At 34.2% G+C, this 6,773-nt stretch overlaps 1 pseudogene; it reads left to right on the top strand.

Annotated features, from left to right (window-relative positions):
- Positions 1–116: 116 nt before the first annotated feature.
- LOC134248268 (uncharacterized) lies at positions 117–4,486 on the top strand (annotated as a pseudogene).
- Positions 4,487–6,773: the final 2,287 nt, after the last annotated feature.

The following is a 6,773-nucleotide window of genomic DNA, read 5'->3' as shown; positions in this document are numbered from 1 at the left end:
GCTATATAAGTGAATTCACTATATCCTTGTTCCCACTAAACAATTACAGTAATATGGTGTATATATTGAGATGCAGTACTTAAATGTTCATGTAATTCCATGTTGTACCTTTTTAGATTTACAAGTCTTCCTAATGGAAAGCCTGTCGATGGCGATGACCTCAAGAAAGAATTAGAAACTCTTGTTGAAAAATACAAATCCAGAATTCCCAACATGCATAATTTAGGATCAACTCAATCAAATGAAAATTTCAACAACATGGTTGCAACTAAAGCACCCAAGAACAGGTAAGGCAAATGAAATGAAGGAAAAAAACAATTTATCATTTGTTTTTCAGCTAACCTGAGCTGAAAGCTCAACTGAGCTTTTCTGATCACCTTGTCCATTGTCAACAAATTCATCTGTGAGTCTGTCTGACTGCCTGTCCAAACTTAATATGAAGCAATCTTGGGCAAAGTGGAATTAGGATTGTTAAAATGAAGGGCCAAGCCCCCTTTCAAGGGGAAAAAATCAAGACAAGACAAATTACATTTAGTAGGATTATTGAAAAATCTTTTCAAGAACCATCTGGCCAGAAAAGCTCAGAAACTTAAGTAGTTCTTTTAAAGGTGGTGTATATTCTAAATTTTTAAAAATATGTAGCCTAGAGGGGTATCATGGGAATTGTTTACTTATTAGGTATGCATACTCCACTAATTAAACTCTTTGAAATGACACCAAGGTACAGTAAATGACCTTGTGACCTTGACTGTGACCTATATGCTAAAAATAGTTTTTTCTGCAAACTTTAACCTTCACCATAACTTTTGAACAAAGAAAGATAGAGACTTATATTTGGCATGCATACTCCACTAATTAAGCCCTTTCACATGATACCAAGTCAATGGCCTTGTGACCATGAACTGTGTCCTATATATGCTAAAAATCGCTTTTTTGAACCTTCAATCACCATAACTTTTGAACCATGAGAGATGGAGACTTCATATTTGATATGCATACTTCACTTATCAAGTTCTTTCAAATGACAATGACCAATAACCTTGACTGTGACCTATATGCTAAATATATGTTTTTAAAATTTGTTGCCGCCAGGCGCATAGTGTTTCACAAACACATCTTGTTGTTGATATATATTACTACTTAATATTTTGATTAATTACAGGCATTATGGTGGTAGTTTTTCTCTGGAGAGCAGAATAACATGTAGTGCTGCAGTTTTGCAGAAAAATGAAGGCCATAGTTACCTAACTAAAGTAAGTATGAATTACTTTTTGAAGCCAAAGACTCCAGTGACCAATACTGATCATATTTAAGTAATCACCGTCTACTTTGTTGGGTATGCCAGGGCATCAACGATAGTTGGAAACATGAGATAACTTGCATTAATTATTCCACAATTCCCACTGCCGTTGATGTTCTAACAAACTAGACAGTGATTTACTATATTTATGCCCCCTTTGAAGCAGGGAGGGAATTAAATTTGGTGTACAGATTTATCATCCTCAGGTAGTGTAAATTCAAGGTTGTTCAAATCATAACCCCCAGGGATAGGGTGGGGCCAAAATGGCTGACCAAATTCTAATTAGAAATATATCGGAAAATTCTTTAAAAATCTTCTCAAGAATAGTAAAGCCATGATTGATCATACTTATATGGAAGCATTCTCGGGTAGTGTAGATTCAAGTTTTTGCAAATTATACCCTCTCCCCTTTAATAAATGGTTGAGACTACTTTTGGGTTTAAACCTTTCCATAATAAACTAATTTCTATTTTTTTCTTAGCCAAAGTGCTCAAGTGAGTGGTGTGACCCATGGGCCTCTTGTTTGCAGTTTCCATGTATTATACCCCTGCTCTGTAGGAGAAGGGGGTATACTGTTTTACCCTTGTGTATCTGTCCATCTCACTGTGTGTGTGTCTGTCCGTAACAAATTGTTGGACACAGTTTTCTGAGGAGCTACTCATCATAGATGCTTGAAATTTTAGCACATTATTTGCTGAGGCATACCATATGATGGTTTTTTTTAGCTCACCTGAGCCAAAGGCTCAAGTGAGCTTTTCTGATCAAAATTTGTCCGTTGTCTGTTGTCGTCGTTGTTGTCGTCGTCGTTGTAAACTTTTCACATTTTCATCTTCTCAAGAACCACTGGGCCAATTTCAACCAAACTTGCTACAAAGTATCCTTGGGTAAAAGGGATTCAAGTTTGTTCAAATGAAGGGCCTTTTCCCAGGGGAGATAATTATGAATTAGAGAAAAATTAATGGCATTTTTAAAAAATCTTCTTCTCAAGAACCACTGGGCCAGGAAAGATGAAACTCATGTGGAATCATCCTCAGGTAGTGTAGATTCAATTTTGTTCAAATCATGACCCCATGGGGTAGGGTGGGGCCAAAATGGCCGATCAAAGTTTTACTTGGAATATATAGGAAAAATCTTTAAAAATATTCTTCTCAAGAACCACTGGGCCAGGAAAGATGAAACTCATGTGGAATCATCACCAGGTAGTGTAGATTTAAATTTGTACAAATCATGACCTCATGGGTTAGGATGGGGCCAAAATGGCCGATCAAAGTTTTACATAGGAATATATAGGAAAAATCTATGAAAATCTTCTTCTCAAGAACCATTGAGACAGGAAAGATGAAACTCATGTGAAATTATCCTCAGGTAGTGTAGATTTAAGTCTGTTTAATCATGACCCCCGGGGGTAGGGTGGGGCCATAATGGCCGATCAAAGTTTTACATAGGAATAGGGAGACCTTTTAAAATCCTCTTTTCAAGTACTTCAAATCCATGCTTAGTTATATTTATATGGAATCATCATCCTCAGATAGTGTAGATTCTAGTTTGTTCATCAAATCATGACCCCATGGGAGGTAAAAATTCAAGCCCCCCCCCCCCCCAACTCAGAAAACTTTCAGTTCTGATCTGATATGTGCTTTTTCCTAGCAAATTGCTCAGGTGAGCGATGTGGGCCCTGGGCCTCTTGTTTTAAATTCAAATCCAAATGTTTACTTCATGTTTACCTGTGTGTCTATCTGTACCATACATAACAAATTTTCATTACAGTTTTCTAAAAAACTATTTATTGCATATTCTTTGCTGAGGCATGTCATACCGTAAATCTGGAAAGTTTTGCTGTACGTAAATTTTTAGCAAATTTGTCAGTTCATTGGAATTGCAAAAATATTTTTCTTAAAACTAAATTACCAAGAAGAAAATGTAAACAAAGCAGTGGTAATTGGCAAAATTTTGAAACGAAAAAATTAATCAACAGCATTTTGACCCGAATTCGCAAAATTAAATCGACATAAAAATTCCAGATTTACGGTATGTTGCATGTTAAAATAATTTATTTTGTTTATGGGGGCAGAAAGATGCAGAAAGATGCCACCATACTATAGGCCTGAAATACATTAATCTAATTAATTAATGTCATGAGTTATTATTGTACAGGTTAACAAAGCGAATAAGCTCTCTCCTGGAGTATATACTTCAAAGTTGACGCAAAAGATGGATCAGAGACGGAGAGTAAAGAGACTTCATCAGAGAAGTGCACAGTACAAAAAGAGGAGATTACAACGTCAGAGAGAGAAGAGGAGGAAGGAAAGAATATCAACAACAAGAGAAGGAGTGACATATGAATCAAATTTAGAGGTCAACTGTACTAATGTAAAGGAGGAAATTCCAAAGTTTTTAGATTTTGAAAGGACTAGTAACTTAGTAACATTTGATCTGGAGACAACAGGTTTGGGAAAAAACAGTGATATAAATTCAAATTGCAGCATGTGTAGGGGAGGACACATTTCAAGATTACATGTATGTGTTGCCAAGATGCAATATTACAAGTGAGGCTTCTAAAGTCACTGGAATAACACATTGCCGTGGATCAGACACGTTATATTTACATGGCAAAGCAGTTTCTGGCAAACCTATTCAGGAAGCACTTCTCAACTTTATCACTTTTCTACAATCCAAGAAAAACCCTGTGCTCATAGGCCACAACATCAATAGTTTTGATTTACATGTGTTATTTCGCAGACTGCGAGAATTTAGTTTATTTTCAACATTTTGTAAAGCAACCAAAGGATTTATTGACACACTTCAATTGTGCTGAAGAGTGATCCCAAAGAAGGAAGTAAACGGATGTTTCAAGCAGGAGAATTTAGTAAGAATGCTTACAGGACAGAAATATACAGCCCATAATGCTTTGGATGATGTGCTTAGTCTGCAGACTTTGATTGAATCGAGATTACGTGTTCATATAACCTATGTGGACTTTTACTCTGTTATGTACCTCGCATGTATGGCATCATATACACAGAGCCCTGGCCAAAAGAAGATTAGCAAATTAGTGGCATTTTCCTACATCACATCCAGCTTGCCTTCAGCAGAGATTTCAAAGCAGCAAAAATGGTCATGCAGACTCACAAAATATCTAACAAACAGATTGAAAATGTAGTGAAGTGTCTTTCATGTGAAGAATAAGAAATTTATGTACATGTAAAAATTGCATTATTGTTACTGATGTTTGTATGATTATATATGTATATATACATACTGGGAATACTACACATATCATCCTGTAATACTAGATAACTTTGTGAACTCCAGTAGTCTGATTGGTCAATATGTGTCATCTGGGTCATATTGACCTATATTGAGTCCTATTTTTATCTTATCTTCTATTCAAATTTGGACATGTTCAAGTAGGATTGTTGTCTTTGTATTTTCTTGTGGATACTGTTCCTTGATTGCATCAAACCTGATGTGGTAGTTTATCTGCTCTTCATTCATAATTTTTTTTAATTTTTTATTTTAATCCTGCCCCAAATATTGATCTAGACTGTAATTTCATTTTTTATGTATACATTTATTTATAATAAAAGACTGCTTAGCGAGTACATTTTTAAAATTTATTTTCATGTATCATATCCTATGTAAATGTAATTTAAAGTGTATTACTGGTAATAGGGTCTCCTCCTCATTGAACCTAATTTAAATTTACATATATGTTATCTTATGTGCAATCAGATGTACGAAAAGCCATTCAATTTAGATTATATTATTTCAATTCCGAGATGAGTGTTAATTGGAGAAGATGCAATAATTGGCTGATTCACATTTAGTGCTATTTAAAAAAAAAAATTCATTCAAATTTCATGCAGAATACTTAATTAATTAGGGTGCATAAATGGACACGTTGATCATTATTATTGTGCTATTGTTAAATACTAATATGATGATATGAACGAATACTTATGATGAAACTGACTTATTAATATTTCAAAGCCAAATACCAAGATTTACTACAAACAGAATTGTGTTGTTGTTTATATATATAATTATTATTTTCTCTATTGTTACCAGCTATCTGATTGGCTCAAACTAGATCACACGATCAAGCATAAAAAGTGTTAAAGACTGGATGTTTCTATTTGTAAAATTTATAAACCTGTTGTTTCTGAAATTGGAAACGTTCTTCTGTGAAGCAACAATGGTGCTGACGTCACAATAGTCTTTATAAACTGGATATTTCTAAAAACGGATACTGCAGCTTGTATTCATTACTGTGACATCATAATGCATATGACACTTATGGACTTTGGACTTTCACAAATAGTTACTGTGCCTACTAGAATAACAAGTACATCAAGTACCTTAATTGATCATATTTATACAACGAAACCAGAAAACATATGCGAAACAAATGTGCCCCCTATTGCTATATCTGACCACTACCCCGTATGTTTGACACGGAAAACTAACTGTATACAGCGTAAAGGAAAACATACTGAAATCCAATATCGTGATTTTAAACAATTCAATGAAAATGAGTTTCTAAGAGATTTAGAAAATGCTAATTTTAACTCTCTTCTTGAATTAAAAGACACAAACGAGATCATGAATAAATTTTATGAACTATTTAATGATATTCTTAACAAGCATGCCAAAGTAAAAACTAAAAGAGTCAAGACTGAAATTCGACCTAAATGGCTTACACAGGAAATAAATGATGCTAGACATTTACGTGATACATACCATCTACAAAGAAATTCAGAAAACTACAAATTTTGGAGAAATAAAGTCACACAATTAATAGATCAAGCCAAATCAAAGTATTACAAATCAGCAATTGAAGACAGTTCAAGTCCTAAAGAAATGTGGAGTTATTTAAACCATTTGGCATCTGATTCAAAAAATTTCACACCTACGCGTATAACACAAAATGGTTCGGATTTCGAAGATTTACAGGATATTGTTGATATTTTTAACAAACACTTTACTGAAATATCCTGTAAATTATTAGCAGATATGTCAGTACAAAGTTTTGATTCAGAATTATTAAATAGATTTACAGAAACTAAACTAGGGAAAGAAATTTTTTTCAGTATAAATCATATAAGTGAGTTCGAAGTATTAAATATGTTGAATACACTTGATGTAAACAAGTCAGCAGGTATAGACTTGATTGGGCCTGGTCTTCTAAAGCTTTCGGCAAATGTTATATGCAAATCTATTACACATCTTATAAATACTAGCATCACTAATGGAGTATTTCCACCCCGTTTAAAACAAGCAAAAGTCACTCCTATTTTCAAAAATGGCGACCATGCAGATCCAGGAAACTACAGACCAATATCCATTCTTCCAACATTATCAAAATTAGTTGAAAAACACATAGCCAATCAGATACGTAACTTTACCTCTACCTTTGATCTCTTATTTAAATCACAATCTGGATTTCGAGAATTTCACTCCTGTCAAACGGCTC

The sequence above is a fragment of the Saccostrea cucullata genome, unplaced genomic scaffold (assembly GCF_032062105.1).
Source record: "Saccostrea cucullata isolate Sc308-1 unplaced genomic scaffold, CSIRO_AGI_Scuc_v1 ctg20441, whole genome shotgun sequence".
NCBI lineage: Eukaryota > Metazoa > Mollusca > Bivalvia > Ostreida > Ostreidae > Saccostrea > Saccostrea cuccullata.
This window is presented reverse-complemented; position numbering and strand designations above follow the sequence as displayed.